Genomic DNA, 22,115 nt, shown 5'->3' with positions numbered 1-22,115 from the left:
TTAGTATGTTTGGTTTTGTTCTCTGTCTCCCCCTTTTAGACTGTGAGCCCACTGTCGGGTAGGGACTGTCTCTATATGTTGCCAACTTGTACTTCCCAAGCGCTTAGTACAGTGCTCTGCACACAGTAAGCGCTCAATAAATATGATTGATTGATTGATTGATTGATTGAATTATGAAGCCCATTACAGTTTTTATCCCTGGACCATCGTGGGCAGAGAAATCAGGACACCTATTCTCTAACCTGGGAGCCCTTGAATTCTCGCCATCTCAGCCAAAAACAAGGATTTTGGTGGAATCCACTGGCCTTTCAGAGGATGACAAATTGAGTGACAGATTGTCAACCAATCAATGGTATTTACTGAGTGATCACTGTGTGCCGAGCACTGTGCTATGTGTTTGGGAGACAACATAGACAATCGATAGTATTTATTCATTCATTCCATTGTATTTATTGAGCACTTATTGAATGCAGAGTACTGTACTAAGGGCTTGGGAGAGTACAATATAACAATAATGAGACACATTCCCTGCCCACACCGGGCTTACAGTCTAGAGGGGGAAGGCAGACATTAATATAAAAAATTAAATACATAAATTATAAATGTGGTGCTGGGGGGCTGGGAGGGGGCAAGAACAAAGGAAGCAAGTCAGGGCAACGCAGGACAGAGTGGAAGAAGATGAAAGCCGAGGGTTGCATGGTGGGGCTTAGTCAGGGAAGGCCTCCTGGAGGAGATCTGCCTTCAATAAGGCTTTGAAGTGGGGGAGAGTAATTATCTGTCTGATATGAGGAGGGAGGGCATTCCAGGCCAGAGGTAGGATGTGGGTGAGAGGTCGGCAGAGAAATAGATGAGATTAAGGTTCAGTGAGAAGGTTAGCACTAGAGGAACAAAGTGTGCGGGCTGGGTTGGAGTAGGAGAGTAGCAAGGTGAGGTAGGAGGGGGTAAGGCGATGGAGGGCTTTAAAGCCAATGGTGAGGAGTTTCTGTTTGATGTGGATGTGGATGGGCAACCACTGGAGTTTTTTGAGGAGTGGGGTGATATGTCCTGTCAGTCAATCATATTATCATGAATAGATAACATCCCAGGCCATGTACCCCCAACAACCAGCTTAATACTTCTGTATCAGCTTTGCATTTCTGCACAAACTCCACATTTCTGCACTCACACCCACCTATAGCACTTCTGAACACACCCTGCTGAAGCACTTCTTATTCATGTATCCAGAGTCAGAGGTCAGGGGTTCAAATCCCGGCTCTGCCAATTGTCAGCTGTGTGACTGAGAAGCAGCGTGGCTCAGTGGAAAGAGCACGGGCTTGGGAGTCAGAGATTATGGGTTCTAATCCTGGCTCCACTGCTTGTCAGCTGTGTGACTTTGGGCAAGTCACTTAACTTCTCTGTGCCTCAGTGACCTCAACTGTAAAAATGGGGATTAAGACTGTGAGCCCCATGTGGGACAACCTGATCACCTTGTATCCCTCCAGAGCTTAGAACAGTGCTCTACTCATAGTAAGCACTTAAAAAATATTATCATTATTATTATAATTAAGTCACTTAACTTCTCTGTGCCTCAGTTACCTCATCTGCAAAATGGGGATGAAGATTGTGAGCCCCTGTGGGACAACCTGATCACCCTGCAACCTCCCCAGTGCTTAGAACAGTGCTTTGCACATAGTAAGCGCTTAATAAATGCCATCATTATGAATCCCGGCTCCACCACTTCCTCATCAATCATATTTACTGACCACCTGTCAGCTGTGTGACTTTTTGGGCAAGTCACTGAACTTCTCTGGGCCTCAGTTCCCTCATCTGGAAAATGGCGGTTAAGACTGTGAGCCCCACGTGGGACAGCCTTGATTACCTTGTATCCCCCCAGCACTTAGAACAGTGTTTGGCACATAGTAAGTACTTAACAAATACCAACATTATTATTATTATTATCTTTCCATCATCCGCATCGAGGTGGTAGTTGAAGCCATGGGAGTGAATGAGTTCTCCAAGGGAGTGGGTGTAGATGGAGACTAGAAGGGGGCCCAGAACTGAACCCTGAGGGACGCCCACAGTTAGGAGGTGGGAGGCAGAGGAGGAGCTCGTGGAGGAGACTGAGAATGAACAGGCAGAGAGATAAGGGGAGAACTAGGAGAGAACAGAGTCACTTATGCCTAGGTTGGTTAATGCTTCCAGAAGAAGGGGGTGATCTATAGTTTTGAAGGCAGCTGAGAAGTTGAGGAGGATTAGGATGTAGGGATTGTCTCTATTTCTTGCCAAATTGTACTTTCCAAGCACTTAGTACAGTGCTCTGAACACAGTAAGCGCTCAATAAATACGATTGAATGAATGAATGAATGGAGTAGAGGCCATTGGATTTGGTGAGAAGGAAATCATTCATGACCACCTAGACTGTGAGCCCACTGTTGGGTAGGGACCGTCTCTATATGTTGCCAACTTGTACTTCTCAAGCGCTTAGTACAGTGCTCGGCACAAAGTAAGTGCTCAGTAAATACGATTGATTGATTGATTGATTTGAGAGGGTGGTGTCTGTGGAGTGAAGGGGATTGAAGCCAGATTGGAGGGGATCAAGGAGAGAAATGGACTAGAGGAATTTGAAACAGCGGGGGAAGATGACTCGCTCAAGGAGTTTGGAGAGGAATGGTAGGAGGGAGATGGGGCGATAGCTGGAGGGGGACATGGGGGTCAAGGGAGGGTTTATTTAGGGGAGGGGAGACATGGCCATGTTTGAAAGCAGTAGAGAAGAAGCCACTGGAGAGCGAACAGTTGAAGATGGCTGTTAGGGAGAGAAGAAGGGAGAGGGCAAAGGTTTTGATAAGGTGCGAAGGAATGGGGTCGGATGTGCGGGAGGAGGGGGTGGCAATTGAGAGGAGGCAGGAGACCTCCTCTAGAGATACCACCAGGAAGGATGGGAGAGTTGAAGGGGGAGCTGGAAGGGGGAGGAACAGAGGAGCAGCAGGGGAGATTTTAGGGAATTCCGGCCTGAGATCCCTAACATATGCTTCATTCTCGCCATCGACTCCTGGCCCACGTCCTACCTCTGGCCTGGAATGCCCTCCCTCCACACATCCACCAAACTAGCTCTCTTCCTCCCTTCAAAATCCTACTGAGAGTTCACTTCCTCCAGGAGACCTTCCCAGACTGAGCCCCCCCTTTATCCTCTCCTCTTCCTCCTCCTCCCCTCTCCATCGCTGCCCTACCTCCTTCCCCTCCCCACAGCACTTGTATATATTTGTACATATTTATTACTCTATTTTACTTGTACATATTTACTACTCTGTTTTATTAATGATGTGTTTATAGCTATAATTCTATTAATTCTGTTGGTATTGACACCTGTCTACTTGTTTTGTTTTGTTGTCTGTCTCCGCCTTCTAGACGGTGAGCCCGCTGTTGGGTAGGGACCATCTCTCTATGTTGCCGATTTATACTTCCCAAATGCTTAGTACAGTGCTCTGCACAAATTAAGTGCTCAATAAATATGATTGAATGAATGAATGAATGAAATGATGATGATGGTATTTGTGAAGTGTTTACTGTATGCCAAGCACTGTTCTAAGCCCTGGGGTAGATACAAGGTAATCAAGTTGTCCCACGTGGGGCTCACAGTCTTAATCCCCATTTTACAGATGAGGGAACTGAGGCACAGAGAAGTGAAGTGACTTGCCCAAAGTCACACAGCTGACAAGTGGCAGAGCTGGGATTTGAACCCACGATCTCTGACTCCCAAGCAAAGGCTCTTTCCACCAAGCCATGCTGCTGCTTATATGAAATGATATAACAAAGCTGGTAGACATGTTCCCTTCCCACAGTGAGGCTACAGTCCAGAGGGAGAGACGGCCATTAAGATAAATAAATAAAATAAATTGTGGATACATATGTGCTGTGGGGCTGAAGAAGGGGTGAGCGTAGACATGATTTCTGCCTTCAAGGAGGCTACAGTCCAGCAAAGGTGACAGACATTTGAAGTAAATTGCAGACAGAAGGAAGTAATAGAGAAGATAAAATATGGATTTTAGTGCTATGGGGAGAAAGGGGGTTGTGAATATTTAATGTTTAAGTGACAGGAAGGTGTTAAAATGGGAGATGGAGAATATAAAATGGGAAGAATAGGAATTAATCAGGGAAGCCCTCCTGGAGAAGAAGCAGCAGGCCTAGTGGATAGAGCATGAGCCGGGGAGTGAGAAGAAGGACCTGGGTTCTAATTCCAGCTTCACCACTTATCTGTTGTGTGAACTTGACCAAGTCACTTTACTTTTCTGGGCCTCAGTTCCCTCAATCTGTAAGACTATGAGCCCCATGTGGGGCAGGGATTGTGTCCAACATGATTAGCTGGACTCTACCCCAGCATTTAGTACCTGGTACCTGATAAGCATGTAATAAATACCACTAACAAAATAACAACAACAAACAGAAGGAATTTAAAGACAGGGAGGGTTGTAGTCTGTCAGATAGGAAGTTAGCCATGAAGAGAAGACAATGTCACCAGGGTGAAATAAACTAGAATGGAATGAAGGGTGCGAACTGGGGTGTGGCGAGACAAGTGAGTGGATAAGAAGGAGAGAGAGAGGTGGTTGAGTGTCTTATGTTTTAAAGCCAGCGGTCACAAGTTCCGGCTTGAAGCACTGAGGATTACGATCGAAGGTTTTTAAGAGCCAGCCGAATGGAAATTCCGTTCAAACAAGGTGTGAGAACCAAAGTGGAAATCAAAGAAAGATTAAGAGATTTTGCTCAGAAATTGGAGGCTGAATGAAACAATCCCTTTCCAAGGAAATGAGTCAGAAAAGAAGATTGAGACAGAAGAGGAAGGAGGCTAGAGCCACACCAGAGAGCCACAGTGCCACCTATTTAAAACAAAATAACTATTTAGTGTATAGTTATGTTCCTTAAAATACTAGAAAGAATTCCATAAAAGAATTCAAAAGCTGGCAGTGGACTAGAATTGTTTAGGTATTTGTTTTAATTACAGAAAAATAATGATAATTGTGTTATTAATTGGGCACTTAACCACGAGCCAGACACTGTATTAAGCACTGGGGCAGATACAAGCAAATCAGGTTGGACACAGTCCCTGTCCCAAACGGGGTTCACAGTCTCAATCCCTATTCTGCAGATGAGGCAACTGAGGCACAGAGAAGTGACTTGCTCAAGGTCACGCAGCAGATGAGTGATGGTGCTTAATTAGAACCCAGGTCCTTCTCACTCCCAGGCCCGTGCTCTATTCACTACACCAAAAATATTGTGGTCAAATTTAATTGTTGATGTTCACTCTTCTGAACAGGACAGAAACAGACAGGTTGAAGGAAAGAACATGATTTTAAGAGAAAGTGGAAGGGAAAGATCAATAGTAGCACTTTCTGAGAGCCTACTTTGTGCAAAGTTCTGTGCTAGCCTCTTGGGAGACTACAACTGAGCTAGAAAACCCCAGCCCAGCCCTTAAGCAGCTGCTTAGAGCTAGTGGCAGAGACAGACACAGAGTCATTTAAATAATGATGGCATTTATTAAGCGCTTACTATGTGCAAAGCACTGTTCTAAGTGCTGGGGAGATTACAAGGTGATCAGGTTGTCCCACGGGGGCTCACAGTCTTAATCCCCATTTTATAGATGAGGCAACTGATGCACAGAGAAGTGATGTGACTTGCCCAAAGTCACACAGTTGACAACTGGGGGAGTCGGGATTTGAACCCATGACCTCTGACTCCAAAGCCTGGGCTCTTTCCACTGAGCCACACTGCTTCTCTAAAGATAAAGGTAGAAGGGAAAAGAAAAACGGGTATGTAAATGCTTGAATAGTAGGGTCTCTAAGTAAATAGTCACAGAACTGCTACGAGAAGCTGCAAGTGCATAATTTTCAACTGGGTATTTGTCCCAGAGCTTACTGCACACAGTAAACCCTTACCTCATATTATTGCTATTGCTATTATTAATCAATCATACTTATAGAGTGCTTGCTATGTGCAGGGCACTGCGCTAAGCGCTTGAGAAAGCACATTATAACAGAGCTGGTAGAGCCTATTGTTGTAGGTGTGCCGAGGTGATAGTTGAGCGGAATATGGCCTGAGGTGATGAAAAAATAACTGAGAAAGTCCTCTCGGGGGAGATGGAATTTCAGAAGGGCTTTGAAGATGGAATCAGCTGTGGACTGGTGAATTGAAAGGTGGAGTGAGTTCCAGGAAGGAGAAAGAGTGTGAAGCATGGAGTCTCCCAGATAGCACGCCGGCCTGGGAGTCAGAAGGACCCGGTTTCTAATTCCTGCTCCACCATTTATCTGCTGTGTGACCTTGGACAACTCACTTAACTTCTCTGTGTCTCAGTTACCTCACCTGTAAAATGGGGCTCAAGACTGTGACCCCCATGTGGGACGGAGACCGTGTCCAACTTGATTAGCTTTTTATCTACCCCAGCACTTAGTACAGTGCCTGGCACATAGTAAGGGCTTAACAGATACCATAAAAGAAGAGAAAAAAGAGGGAAGATGAGGAGTTTAACTCTGGAAAAATTGAGTGTGAGGGACCAAGGGGACAGCCAGGTAGAGATGTCCTGAAAGGTGGAAATGTTGGAGCCCGTTGTTGGGTAGGGATTGTTTCTATCTGTTGCCGAATTGTACTTTCCAAGCGCTTAGTACAGTGCTCTGCACCCAGTAAGCGCTCAAAAAATACGATAATGAATGAAGTGAGAGGTTGGGGTTAGTGAGGAAGGTTTGGGGAATCCCTATTGAAGTTGAGGCAAGCTCCCAGAGTGGGGTGAGTGTAATACAATAGAAGAAGGGAGCCCCCAACCAGGCCTTGGGGAAGTCTGGCATCTAGGGAGTGAGAGAAGGTGGAAAAGCCAATGCAGTCTAAGAGGAGAAAGTCGAAATACAGAGAGACAGTGCGGTCAGGGGAAATGAAAGCAGCCCCGCAAATCCACAGCCTCATACCTAATTGCCGCGTTAGATACATGGACTGTAGCATGACAGCTTGCTTCGGTACAAATTCAAATTTTACCCCAAGAAATAAGCCACTTCCGTGAGCTTCCTCAGCGATGCTCTTCTTCCTCTAGACTGTAATCTCGTTGTGAGCAGGGAATGTGTCTGTTTATTGTTCTATTGTACTCTCCAAGTGCTTAGTACAGTGCTCTGCACACAGTAAGCACTCAATAGATACTATTGATTGATTGACTGAGGGCCTGACAATCGGACGGACGGTCCATCCGTCCCAGCCCAGTTGAGTTTTTACGCCCTTCAGTTTTTCATCATGCCAAATTACAACGTACAAACTCATCCAGACCTGAAGATCCTTCTTCTGGCCAGCAGAGCATAAGATTGACAGTTGGGAAATCAGGATTTTTTTTTAAAGAACATACATTTTAATTCAATATTTGTACATTGTGAAATTCAATAGTTGCGGTTAGAGAATTTCCACTAAATAGGATTGTGAAAGATCTTTATCATAACTTTTGAGAAACAAACAACCTTTTTGGAGTGCCACAATTTTATTAATGCTTTTTATTTCTTCCTATGCTTTTTTGTTCCAAGAAGCCGTATGTCCACGACTTTTGCTTTATAGATCTTTTTCATTTAAGAAGCCTTTTCCCCTCATTACCCAAACCACTGCTTTGCTAGGAGCAGATGGCTCTTATTGAAGAAGTCCTGTTGAGTGAACAGACACTGCCCACTCTAACATGTGGTGGGTGTGCTTGGAATCGGATCTGTGTAGCGCTAGATGATTAGTATAAAACCCTTCAATTGAGAGCTCTGGTGCATATACTTACCAAGACCCAACCCATAATCTGGATCTTTGCCAAATCTTTCATCTTCAGACCCATTGAAACATGCTATGAGAAGAAACGGGATGGCACTAATGACTCCGAACCCGCATCTTGCCTTTGCTTTGTAGAACTGATCTGAGTGCAGAAACTATTCATGATTCCCTGTTTCATTTTTGTACTCATTTCAGCTCCAAAGGCACTTTTAGTAACTCATTGTATATCATCCCAGTATTTGGGTGCTCTGTATAAGCAAAAATACCAAGAGGTCTGTAGTGAATTCCCACATTCTGAGAGAACCTTAGGGACCTTAAATCTGTTTACTCCCTTAACTCTAGGTATTGGGAAGCAGGAAAAATATCGCAAGAATTCCCAAGATGCTCCCATTCTGTATAAAACTTCAGGTACATGGGTGGGAATGCCTGTCTTTTGGGAAGAAATGCATCGACTAACATGAACCAGAAGCAGCAGGGCTCAATGGAAAGAGCACGGACTTGGGAGTCAGAGGTTATGGGTTCTAATTCCGGCTCTGCCACTAGTCAGATCTATTCTATTTATTTTATTTTGTTAGTATGTTTGGTTTTGCTCTCTGTCTCCCCCTTTTAGACTGTGAGCCCACTGTTGGGTAGGGACCATCTCTATATGTTGCCAACTTGTACTTCCCAAGCGCTTAGTACAGTGCTGTGCACACAGTAAGCGCTCAATAAATATGATTGATTGATTGATTGATAGTCAGCTGTGTGACTTTGGGCAAGTCAACTTCTCTGTGCCTCTGTTCCCTCATCTGTAAAATGGGGATTAAGACTGTGAGCCCCACGTGGGACAACCTGATAACCTTATATCCCCCCAGCGCTTAGAACAGTGTTTTGCACATAGTAAGTGCTTAATAAATACCATTATTATTATTATTATTATCCTCAGTCACCTAGGCGCTTAGCCGTGTATTCCTTAAGCTCTTGGTTAATCACCCTAACCCCACAGCACTTATGTACATGTCATCATCATTGATGGTATTTATTGAGCACTTATTATGTGTGGAGCACTTAACGCTTGGGAGAGTACAGTGCAACAGATTGGCAGGCACATTCCCAGCCCACCATGACTTATATATCCTAAAACACTACTATTTCCTCTATCTGTAATTTATTTCATATCCATCTTCCCCGGTTAGGCTGTAAGCTTCTTGTGGGTACTGTACTTTCCTATGCGCTTAGTACAGTGTTCTGTACTGATTGATTGAGCAACGAGGAGAATGACATTCTACTGCTCTTGCATTTGCCGTCACCCTCTTCTTTGATATTATTTCAAATTTCCTTATGTGTCTGCCGCCGACCCCCTAATCCTTTAGACTATGTGTCTATGTCAGTTTATGCATCTCTTTCCCATTGCTTGGGGCTGGGTCTTACCCACAGTAGATGTTTAATAAATACTACCAGAGCACGGGCCGGGAGTCACAGGGCCTGGGTTCAAATTCCAGCTCGGCCCCTGGTCCGCTGTGTGACCTTGGGCAAGTTGTTTATGTTATTTGTTAAGCGCTTACTATGTGCCGGGCACTAAAAGGAGCGCTGGGGTAGTTACAGGTTAATCAGGTTGGACACAGTCCATGCCCCACTTGGGGTTCACATTTTACCAATGAGGGGACAGAGGCACAGAGAAATTAAGTAACTTGCCCAAGGTCACACAGCGGACAAGTGCTGAACGGGGATTTGAACCCAGGTCCTATGACTCCCAAGCCTGTGCGCTAGTGGTATTTATTAAGCATCTACTGGGGGCAAGACCCTGCACTCAGCATTGGTCAAGAGGTGCATAATTGAGATAGAGACAAAGTCTAAAGGATTAGAGGGATAGAGGATTTCGTCTATTCTTTCACTGACCGATTGCCAGTGTCCTCCCGCTTGTCTGGAACCCACACAGCAAGTGCTCAGTAAATACCATTAATTGACTGAGGGATCTATCAACACTGCGTGACCTTGGGCAAGTCACTTCACTTCTCTGGGCCTCAGTTATCTCATCTGTAAAACGGGGATTGAGATCGTGAGCCCCACATGGGACAAGGACTGTTTCCAAACTGATTTGCTTGTATCCACCCAGCACTTAGTACATAGTAAACACTTAACAAATACCAGAATTGTTATTATTATTACTCTCATAACTCCTAAATTTCCATCCAGTAGCCTATTTATACAATGCTAATCTGCGAATTTCTCTAAACTGCTCTTGAGACTATTGGTATCTTTTGTCTGTGCAATTTACTAATTTAACAAATTCCACAATTCTAGAACTTTAATTCTTAGTCCCCTCAGGGTCGCACCTGGGGAGTTTCCAGTCCTCTACCAGTCTCGACTATGGGAGGAAGAGTCAAGTAGAGGCCTATCCATTCCATTCTTAGTTTGGGCAGTGGCTAGCGAGTGGAAAACAATCTGCTACAAGTCAAAACTCCCCTGTGCTGGGCAGCAGCGGCATGGGAGAGAATGGAGGGCGGAGATTCAGGTTTACTGCACGGAAGGAGGCAGTTCATTCATTTATTCATTCGATGGAATTTATTGAGCGCTTACTGTGTGCAGAACACTGTACTAAGTGCTTGGAAAGTACAGTTCGGCAACAGATAGAGATAATCCCTACCCAACAACGGGCTCACAGCCTAGAAGGGGGGAGACAGACAACAAAACAAACAAGTAGACAGGCATCAGTAGCATCAAAATAATCCCTACTCTCACAACCCCAACCACCTGCAGCCTGTGGAACCCCCATTCCATTGTGGGCAAACTTTCCTTCATCCTTGACCTGCTCTTAATTCAATCACTCCTCTTCCCCACCATCACTAAAACCTGGCTCTGCCCAGATCAATCAATCAATCGTATTTATTGAGCACTTACTGTGTGCAGAGCACTGTACTAAGCCCTTGGGAAGTACAAGTTGGCAACATATAGAGACAGTCCCTACCCAACAGTGGGCTCACAGTCTAGAAGGGGGAGACAGAGAATGAAACCAAACATATTAACAAAATAAAATTAATAGAATAGATATGTAAAAGTAAAATAAATAAATAAATAGAGTAATAAATATGATGCCTCTGATTCCAATCCCATTTACCTGCTGAAAAAAATTGCTCCCACCCTTCTCCTCTCTCTAACCACCATCTTTAATCGCTCACTCTTTGATGGTTCCTTTCCCTCTGGCTTCAAACGTACTCATCTCCCCCAGTATTAAAAAAAGGCTTCTTTTAATCCCACTATGCCCTCCAACCATCACCCTATTTCTCCCCATCACCTTGATTCTCCTCTTACTTCTCTGTGTCCTCTTCCTCAATCTCCTTTGCTGGCTTCTCTTCCACCTACCACCCCATAACTGTGGGTGGCCCTCTCCATTTTGAGTCCCCCCCACCTTCTTCTCATTTTAGATGCCCTCTAATGCCAATCTCCTCACTGTACTTTGATCTCATTTATCTCGCTGCCTATCCGATGTCCACGTCCTCCTTCTGACCTGGAATTCCCTCCCTCTTCATATCCAACAGACCACCATTATCCCCAACTTAAAAAGTCTTTTTATACTCACATGCCATCTAGGAGGCCTTCCCCAATTGAGTCCTTCATTTCCCCTAGGCCCTCTCCCTTCCGCTTTGCTCTTGCACTTGGATTTGTGCCCTTAAAGCTCTTGATATTCACCCCACCTTCAGGCCCACTGCACTTACAGTACATATCAAATGGCTCCAATGGCTACCCATTAACCTCCCTGTTAAACAGAAATTCCTTACCACTGGCTGTAAGGCACTCACATCCCACCTCATTTCACTAATCCACTACAGCTCAGCCCACACACTCTGCTCCTCTAGCAGCGGCTTATTCAGCGGGGCCCCGATCCCATCTATCAAGCTTCCGACCCCTTTCTCCCAATCACTAAATCCTGTCCATTCCACCTACCCAACATCGCTAAACCCACCCTTTCCTCTCCATCCAAATTGCTACCACGATATCACTCATCCTATCCCGCCTGAATTACTGCATCAGCCTCCTTGCTGACCTCCCAGCCTCCTGCCTCTTCCCACTCCATACTTCATTCTGCCGCCTGGATCATTTTTCTACCAAACTGTTTAGGACGTGTCACCCCGCTCCTCAAAACACTGCAGTGGTTGCCCATCCACCTCCACATCAGACAAAAACCTCCTCGCCATTGGCTTTAAAACTTTCCACAACCTTGCTCCCTCTACCTCACTTAGCTTCTCTCCTAGAACCCAGCCTGCACACTTCACTGTTCTGGTGCTATCCTTCTCACTGGGCCTCCAACTCATCTATCTTGCCACCGACTCCTCTCCCATGTCTTACCTTGGGCCTGGAACGCCCTCCCTCCTCAAATCCAACAATTACTCTCTTCCCCTTCAAAGCCTTACTGAAGGTACATCTTCTCCAAGAGGACTTCCCAGACTAAGCCCCTTCTTTCCTCTTCTCCCACTTCCTTCTGCATTGTCCCCTGAACTGCTCCTTTTGTTCTTCCCCACTCCCAGTCTCACGGCACTTATTTAGATCTCTGTCATTTATTTATTTGTATCGATGTCTGTCTCTCCCCCCACACCCCTCCAGATTGTAAGCTCGTTGTGGGAAGGGAATATTTCTATGTATTGTTGTATTATACTCTCCCAAGAGCTTCATACAGTGCTCTGCACACAGTACGTGCTCAATAAATACAACTGAATGATTGAATGAATGAATCCCCTCCCTACCCTGGTACTCCCTCCCCCTCCATATGTGCCAGACCACCACTATCTCCACCTTCAAAGTACTTCCCAAGTACTTAGTACAGTGCTCTGTGCACAGTAAGCGCTCAATAAATACAATTGATTGATTGATTGATTATTAAGTTTGCATCTCCTCCAAGAGGCCTTCCCAGATTAAGCCTTCTCTTCCCCGGCTCAATCTCCCCCTTGCATCGTCTGTGCACTTTGGACATCTGCTATTTGCCCGACCCTCAACCCCTCAGCACTTGTGTACATATCTTTAAATTACATATTATTGATTCACGTTACTGTCTGTCTCCCACTCTAGACCGAAAGCTAGTTATGGGCAGGGAATTCTGTGGTATGTCTGCTAATTCTGTTGTATTGCACTTTTCCAAGTGCTCAGTCCAGTGCTCTGCGCAAAATAAGTGCTCAATAAATACCATTGATTGATTGATGGATATCCATAATTTATTTTAATGTCTGTCTCCCTCTTTAGACTGTAGCTCCTTGTGGCGGGGAACAAGTCTCCCCTAAATAAGGCTTTGAAGTGGGGAAGACTGATTGTCGGATGCCAGAGGCAGGTCATGGGCGAGAGGTCGGTGGCAAGACTGATGAGATTGAGATACCGGGAGAAGGTTAGCGTTAGAGGAGCCAAGGATGCAGGCTGGGTTGTAGTAGGAGAGTAGCGAAGTGAGGTAGGAGGGTGCGAGGTGATTGAGTTCTGTAAAGCTGATTGTAGGGAGTTTCTGTTTGGTGTGGAGGTGGATGGGCAACCACTGGAGGTTCTTGAAGAGTGGGGATACATGGTCTGAATGTTTCTGTGGAAAAATGATCCGGGCACCAGAGTGAAGACTGGACTGGAATGGGGAGAGACAGGAGGCTGGGAGGTCAGCAAGGATTATACAGGAATCAATCAATCAATCAATCGTATTTATTGAGCACTTACTGTGTGCAGGGCACTGTACCAAGCGCTTGGGAAGTACAAGTTGGCAACATATAGAGACGGTCCCTACCCAACAGTGGGCTCACAGTCTAGAAGGGGGAGAAAAAGAACAAAACGAAACATATTAACAAAGTAAAATAAATAGAATAGATGTGTACAAGTAAAATAAATAAAAAACTAGAGTAATAAATATGTACAAACATATATACAGGTGCTGTGGGAAAGGGAAGGAGGTAAGGCGGGGGGATGGAGAGGGGAAAGAGGGGGAGAGGAAAGAGGGGGCTTAGTCTGGGAAGGCCTCCTGGAGGAGGTGAGCTCTCAGTAGGGCCTTGAAGGGAGGAAGAGAGCTAGCTTGGAGGATGTGGGGAGGGAGGGCATTCCAGGCCAGGGGGATGATGTGGGCCGGGGGTTGATGGCGGGACAGGCGAGAACGAGGCATGGGGAGGAGATTAGAGGCAGAGGAGCAGAGGGTGTGGGCTGGGCTGTAGAAGGAGAGAAGGGAGGTGAGGTAGGAGGGGGCGAGGTGATGGAGAGCCTTGAAGCCGAGGATGAGGAGTTTCTGCCTGATGCGTAGGTTGATTGGTAGCCACTGGAGATTTTTGAGGAGCGGAGTAACATTCCCAGAGCGTTTCTGGACAAAGACAATCCGGGCAGTGGTGTGAAGAATGGATTGAAGTGGGGAGAGACAGCAGGATGGGAGATCAGAGAGGAGGCTGATACAATAGTCCAGGACAGGATAGGATGAGAGCTTGAACGAGCAGCGTAGTGGTTTGGATGGAGAGGAAAGGGCGGATCTTGGCAATGTTGCGGAGTTGAGACCGGCAGGTTTTGGTGACGGCTTGGATGTGAGGGGTGAATGAGAGAGAGGAGTTGAGGATGACACCAAGTTTGCGGGCCTGTGAGACGGGAAGGATGGTAGTGCCGTCAACAGTGATGGGAAAGTCAGGGAAAGGGCAGGGTTTGGGAGGGAAGACAAGGAGTTCAGTCTTGGACATGTTGAGTTTTAGATGGCGGGCAGACAGCCAGATGGAGATGTCCTGAAGGCAGGAGGACATGCGAGCCTGGAGGGAGGGAGAGAGAGCAGGGGAAGAAATGTAGATTTGGGTGTCATCAGTAGAGATGATAGTTGAAGCCGTGGGAACGAATGAGGTCACCAAGGGCGTGAGTGTAGATCGAGAACAGAAGGGGACCAAGAACTGAGCCTTGAGGAACCCCCACAGTAAGGGGTTGGGAGGGGGAGGAGGAGCCTGCAAAAGAGACTGAGAATGAACGACCGGAGAGATAAGAGGAGAACCAGGAGAGGACAGAGTCTGTGAAGCCAAGGTTGGATAGCGTGTTGAGGAGAAGGGGGTGGTCCACAGGCAGCTGAGAGGTCGAGGAGGCCTTCCCAGACTGATCCCCTTCCTTCCTCTCCCCCTCGTCCCCCTCTCCATCCCCCCCATCTTACCTCCTTCCCTTCCCCACAGCACCTGTATATATGTATATATGTTTGTACATATTTATTACTCTATTTATTTATTTATTTATTTTACTTGTACATATCTATTCTATTTATTTTATTTTGTTAGTATGCTTGGTTTTGTTCTCTGTCTCCCCCTTTTAGACTGTGAGCCCACTGTTGGGTAGGGACTGTCTCTATACGTTGCCAACTTGTACTTCCCAAGCGCTTAGTACAGTGCTCTGCACACAGTAAGCGCCCAATAAATACGATTGATGATGATGATGATTAGGATAGAGTATGAGCCATTGGATTTGGCAAGCAGGAGGTCATTGGTGACCTTTGAGTGGGCAGTTTCCATGGAATGTAGGGGACGGAAGCCAGACTGGAGGGGGTCGAGGAGACGGTTGGTGTTGATGAATTCGAGGCAGCGTGTGTAGACGACTCGTTCAAGCAGTTTGGAAAGGAATGGTAGGAGGGAGATGGGGCGATAACTAGATGGTGAGGTGGGGTCAAGAGAGGTTTTTTTTAGGATGGGAGAGACATGGGCATGTTTGAAGGCAGAGGAGAAGGAACCAGTGGAGAGTGAGCGGTTGAAGATGGAAGTTAAGGAGGGGAGAAGGGACGGAGCGAGAGATTTCATGAGATGAGAGGGAATGGGGTCAGAAGCACAGGTGGCCGGAGTAGCACTTGAGAGGAGGGAGGAGAGCTCCTCTGAGGATACCGCTGGGAAGGATGGGAGAGTAGCAGAGAGTGTTGAGAGCCGAGGGGTTGGAGAAGGGGGGGAAGTGACTTTGGGGAGGTCGGACATGATGGATTTAATTTTGTTAATGAAGTAGGAGGCCAGATCGTTGCGGGTGAGGGAAGGAGGAGGGGGAGGAACTGGGGGCCTGAGAAGGGAGTTGAATGTACGAAAGAGCTGACAGGGGTGATGGGCATGGGTGTCAATAAGGGAGGAGAAATAGTTTTGTCTGGCAGAGGAGAGGGCTGAGTTAAGGCAGGAAAGGATAAATGTGAAGTGAACGAGGTTGGCATGGTGTTTAGACTTTCGCCAGCAGCATTCGGCAGCTCGAGCATAAGAGCGAAGGAGGCGGACAGTGGCAGTGATCCAGGGCTGTGGGTTAGTGGTACGAGAGCGGCGAAGGGAAAGGGGAAACCTATCCCCAACCTATCCCCTTCTCCAGTCCATCCATCATTCTGCTCCCCAAATTATTTTTCTAAAAAAAATCACTCTGGGCACATCTCCTCACTCATTCATTTATTCAGTTGTATTTATCGAGCCCTTACTGTGTGCAGAGCACTATACAAAGGACTTGGGAAAGTACAGCATAACAGTCAACAGACAAAACCAGCTTACAGTGTAGAGGGGGAGACAGACATTGATATAAATATATGCTACAATCAGTTCTCGCCCTTTTAACTCTCAATCAATCAATCGTATTTATTGAGCACTTGCTGTGTGCAAAGCACTGTACTAAGCGCTTGGGAAGGACAAGTTGGCAACATATAGAGACTGTCCCTACCCAACAGTGGGCTCACAGTCTAGAATCAGTGGGTAGTGGGTTAGTGGCGTGCTGTCCACCCAGAAACGGCTCAATAAATACCACTGGCGATGATGTAGCCTTAACAGAGAAGCCTTACAGAGAAGCAGCGTGGCTCAATGGAAAAGGCCCGGGCTTGGGAGCCCGAGGTCATGGGTTCTAATCCCGTCTCCGCCACTCGTCAGCTGTGGACAAGTCACTTAACTTCTCTGGGCCTCAGTTCCCTCATCTGTAAAATGGGGAGGAAGACTGTGAGCCCCAGGTGGGATAACCTGATTACCTTGTATCTACCCCAGTGCTTAGAACACCATCATCACCATCAATCGTATTTATTGAGCGCTTACTGTGTGCAGAGCACTGTACTAAGCGCTTGGGAAGTACAAGTCGGCAACATATAGAGACAGTCCCTATGCAACAGTGGGCTCACAGTCTAAAAGGGGGAGACAGAGAACAAAACCAAACATACTAACAAAATAAAATAAATAGGATAGGTATGTACAAGCAAAATAAATAAATAAATAAATAGAGCAATAAATATGTACAAACATATATACATATGTATATATATGTATATATATACATATATATGTATATATATACATATATATGTACATATATATATATATATACACACATATATATGTATATATATACATATATATGTACAAACATATATACATATGTATATATGTATGTATATATATGTGTGTGTGTGTGTGTATATACATATATATATACATATATGTACAAACATATATACATATGTATATATGTATGTATATATATGTGTGTGTGTATATATATATATACATATATATATATATATATATATATACATTACCTTGTATCTACCCCAGTGCTTAGAACATCTAAATAAATAGAGTAATAAATATGTACAAACAGTGCTTGGCACATAGTAAGTGCTTAACAAATACCAACGTTATTATTATTATCATTATTATTATTAACCCGGTGACATCTAAACTCAAACATGTACACGGGGTTAAGGCTGAAGGCCAGGTTGGGGCCTGTCATAGGACAGAATTTTAATTGGCCCGGAAGGATAAGAAGCTTATTAGACTGCAAGCTCGCTGCGGCCAGGGATTGTGTCTTTTTATATTGTACTCTCCCAAGCGCTTAGCACACCGCGAACGCTCAGCAAATACGATTGACTGACTGATTCCGCTCCTGATGACCCCCCAGTGCCAAGGCCTGGCCACCGAGGAACTGTGCGGCACCTGCCCTGGGCGGTTGACATTCGGCCTGGAAGGAGGGGACTGGACTAGATGACCTTCTCAGGGTCAGGCTATGCCGTGCCCTTCCCCTAGTAAATCCCCGGTGATGGGAGCGTGAGAGACTCCCTGAGGAGGCCCTGATTCCCTTCCCTCGGAGAAAAAGCAGGCCTGCTACCCAACAAACCCCAAGCTTTAAGAGCCCGTCGTTGGGTAGGGATTGTCTAATAAAATAAATTCTAATGATTACAGCTATAATTTTATTTATTATAGCTATAATTCTATTTGTGCTGATGGTTTTGACACCGGTCCACGTGTTTTGTTTCGTTGTCTATCTCCCGTGTCTAGACTGGGAGCCTGTTGGTGGGTAGGGACCGTCTCTATCTGTTGGGGACTTGTACTTCCCGAGCGCTTAGTACAGTGCTCTGCGCGCAGGAAGCGCTCAATAAATACGAATGAATGAACACCGACTTGTACTTCCCAAGTGCTTAGTACAGTGCTCTGCACACAGGAAGTGCTCAGTAAATACGAATGAATTTCGTATTCCCCCTCATCCCCCTCTCCATCCCCCCCATCTTACCTCCTTCCCTTCCCCACAGCACCTGTATATATGTTTGTACATATTTATTACTCTATTTATTTATTTATCTTACTTGTACATATCTATTCTATTAATTTTATTTTGTTAGTATGTTTGCTTTTGTTCTCTGCCTCCCCCTTCTAGGCTGTGAGCCCGCTGTTGGGTAGGGACCGTCTCTATGTGTTGCCGACTTGTACTTCCCAAGCGCTCAGTGCAGTGCTCTGCACACAGTAAGCGCTCAATAAATAGGATTGATGATGATGGTGGGTAGGGACTGTCTCTATGTGTTGCCGACTTGTACTTCCCAAGCGCTCAGTACAGTGCTCTGCACACAGTAAGCGCTCAATAAATAGGATTGATGATGATGGTGATGTTGGGTAGGGACCGTCTCTATGTGTTGCCGACTTGTACTTCCCAAGCGCTCAGTACAGTGCTCTGCACACAGTAAGCGCTCAATAAATAGGATTGATGATGATGGTGATGTTGGGTAGGGACTGTCTCTATGTGTTGCCGACTTGTACTTCCCAAGCGCTCAGTACAGTGCTCTGCACACAGTAAGCGCTCAATAAATAGGATTGATTGATGATGATGATGTTGGGTAGGGACCGTCTCTATGTGTTGCCGACTTGTACTTCCCAAGCGCTCAGTACAGTGCTCTGCACACAGTAAGCGCTCAATAAATAGGATTGATGATGATGTTGGGTAGGGACTGTCTCTATGTGTTGCCGACTTGTACTTCCCAAGCGCTCAGTACAGTGCTCTGCACACAGTAAGCGCTCAATAAATAGGATTGATTGATTGATTGAATGAATGAATAATGAATGAACGAACACCGACTTGTACTTCCCAAGCGCTTAGTACAGTGCTCTGTACAAAGGAAGCGCTCAATAAATACGAAGAAGGGGCAAGGGTGGGTTCCCAGGGGAGAGGGCTGGGTGAGGGGCGCCTTCGGGTGGTTCCCCTCCGGGCCGTCTGAGGGGCGTCTGCCCCACTCCCCCGTTGTCGTGAGGGGATGACTTGACACCTGTCCACATGTTTTGTTTTGTTGTCCGTCTCCCCCTTCTAGACTGCGAGCCCGTTGTTGTGTCCCCATCTCCCCCCCGTCTTACCTCCTTCCCCTCCCCACAAATAGAATAAATATGTACAAATAAAATAAATAGAGTAATAAATACGTACAAACAGATTTATTACTCTATTTACTTATTTATTTATTTTATTTGTACGTATTTATTCTATTTATTATATGTACAAATAAAATAAATAAATAAGTAAATAGCGTAATAAATATGTACACATTTATTACGCTATTTACTTATTTATTTTATTGGTACATTTATTTATTTACTTTATTTATTTATTTATTTACTTATTTATTTTATTGGTACATATTTATTCTATTTATTTTATCTTGTTAATATATTTTGGTTTCGTTGTCCGTCTCCCCCTTCTAGGCTGTGAGCCCGTTGTTGGGTAGGGACCGTCTCTCTATGTTGCCGGCTTGTGCTTCCCAAGCGCTTAGTACAGTGCTCTGCACACCGTAAGTGCTCAATAAATACGATTGAATGAATGAACGATGAATGAATGAACACCGACTTGTACTTCCCAAGCGCTCACTACGGTGCTCGGCACACAGGAAGCGCTCAATAAATACGAATGAATGAATGAATGATGAATGAATGAAACCGACTTGGACTTCCCAAGCACTTAGCACAGTGCTCTGCACACAGGAAGCGCTCAATAAATATGAATGAACGATGAATGAATGAACACCAATTTGTACTTCCGAAGCACTTATACAGTGCTCTGCACACAGTAAGCGCTCAATAAATATGAATGAATGATGAATGAATGAACACCGACTTGCACTTCCCGAGCGCTTAGTACAGTGCTCGGCACACAGGAAGCGCTCAGTAAATACAAATGAATGCATGAATGATGAATGAATGAACACCAACTTGGACTTCCCAAGCGCTTAGCACAGTGCTCTGCACACAGGAAGTGCTCAATAAATACGAATGAATGATGAATGAATGAACACCGATTTGTACTTCCGAAGTGCTTATACAGTGTTCTGCACACAGTAAGCGCTCAATAAATACGAATGAATGATGAATGAATGAACACCGACTTGTATTTCCCAAGCGCTTAGTACAGTGCTCTGCACACAGGAAGTGCTCAATAAATACGAATGAATGATGAACACCGATTTGTACTTCCGAAGCGCTTATACAGTGTTCTGCACACAGTAAGCGCTCAATAAATACGAATGATGAATGAATACTGACTTGTACTTCCCAAGCGCTTAGCACAGTGCTCTGCACACAGTAAGTGCTCAATAAATACGAATGAATGATGAATGAATGAACACCAACTTGTACTTCCCAAGTGCTTAGTACAGTGCTCTGCACACAGGAAGCGCTCAATAAATATGAATGAATGAATGATGAATGAATGAACACCGACTTGTACTTCCCAAGCGCTTAATACAGTGCTTGACACACAGGAAGTGCTCAATAAATATGAATGAATGAATGATGAATGAATGAACACCGACTTGTACTTCCCAAATGCTTAGTACAGTGCTCTGCACACAGGAAGTGCTCAATAAATACGAATGAAGGAATGATGAAGCAGCATGGCTCAGTGGAAAGGGCGTGGGCTTGGGAGTCACAGATCATGGGTTCGAATTCCGCCTCCCCCACATGTCTGCTGTGTGACCTTGGGCAAGTCACTTCACTTCTCTGTGCCTCAGTTCCCTCATCTGTAAAATGGGGATTGAGACTGTGAGCCCCACATGGGACAACCTCATCTCCTTGTATTCCCCCCAGCACTTAGAACAGTGCTTTGCACATAGTAAGCGCTTAACAAATACCAACATTATTATTATTATGAATGAGTGAACACCGACTTGTACTTCCCAAGCGCTTAGTACAGTGCTCTGCACACAGTAAGCGCTCAATAAATACGAATGAATGAATGATGAATGAATGAACACCGACTTGTGCTTCCCAAGCGCTTAGTACAGTGCTCTACACACAGTAAGCGCTCAATAAATACCAATGAATGAATGAATGAACACCAACTTGTACTTCCCAAGCGCTTAGCACAGTGCTCTGCACACAGTAAGCGCTCAATAAATACGAATGAATGAATGAATGATGAATGAATGACAACCGACTTGTACTTCCCAAGCGCTTAGCACAGTGCTCCGCACACAGTAAGCGCTCAATACCAATGAATGAATGAATGAACACTGACTTGTACTTCCCAAGCGCTTAGCACAGTGCTCTGCACACAGGAAGCGCTCAATACGGATGAACGATGAATGAATGAACACTGCCTTGTACTTCCCAAGCGCATAGCACAGGCTCTGCACACAGGAAGCGCTCAATAAACACGAATGAATGAATGATGAATGAATGAACACCCTGCCTTGTACTTCCCAAGCGCTTAGTACAGTGCTCTGCACACAGTAAGCGCTCAATAAATACGAATGAATGAATGATGAATGAACACCGACTTGTACCTCCCAAGTGCTTAGTACAGTGCTCTGCACACAGGAAGTGCTCAATAAATACGAATGAATGAATGAATGATGAATGAATGACAACCGACTTGTACTTCCCAAGCGCTTAGCACAGTGCTCCGCACGCAGTAAGCGCTCAATACCAATGAATGAATGAACACTGACTTGTACTTCCCAAGCGCTTAGCACAGCGGTCTGCACACAGTAAGCGCTCAATACGGATGAACGATGAATGAATGAACACTGCCTTGTACTTCCCAAGCGCATAGCACAGTGCTCGACACACAGGAAGTGCTCAATAAATACGAATGAATGAATGATGAATGAATGAACACCGACTAGTACTTCCCAAGCGCTTAGCACAGTGCTCCGCACGCAGGAAGCGCTC

The 22,115-nt window shown here is 45.4% G+C and overlaps 1 non-coding gene across 1 annotated transcript; it reads left to right on the top strand.

Annotated features, from left to right (window-relative positions):
• The first annotated feature begins 10,046 nt into the window (after nucleotides 1-10,046).
• LOC119933876 lies at nucleotides 10,047-10,184 on the top strand. The gene has a single exon (XR_005452744.1). It is a non-coding gene; the product is annotated as a small nucleolar RNA SNORA7 (small nucleolar RNA).
• The last annotated feature ends 11,931 nt before the right edge of the window (nucleotides 10,185-22,115 follow it).

This window comes from Tachyglossus aculeatus, chromosome 10 (genome assembly GCF_015852505.1).
Source record: "Tachyglossus aculeatus isolate mTacAcu1 chromosome 10, mTacAcu1.pri, whole genome shotgun sequence".
Classification (NCBI taxonomy): domain Eukaryota; kingdom Metazoa; phylum Chordata; class Mammalia; order Monotremata; family Tachyglossidae; genus Tachyglossus; species Tachyglossus aculeatus.
The sequence above is the reverse complement of the archived record's forward strand: the minus strand, read 5'-3'. Positions and strand labels throughout refer to the sequence as shown.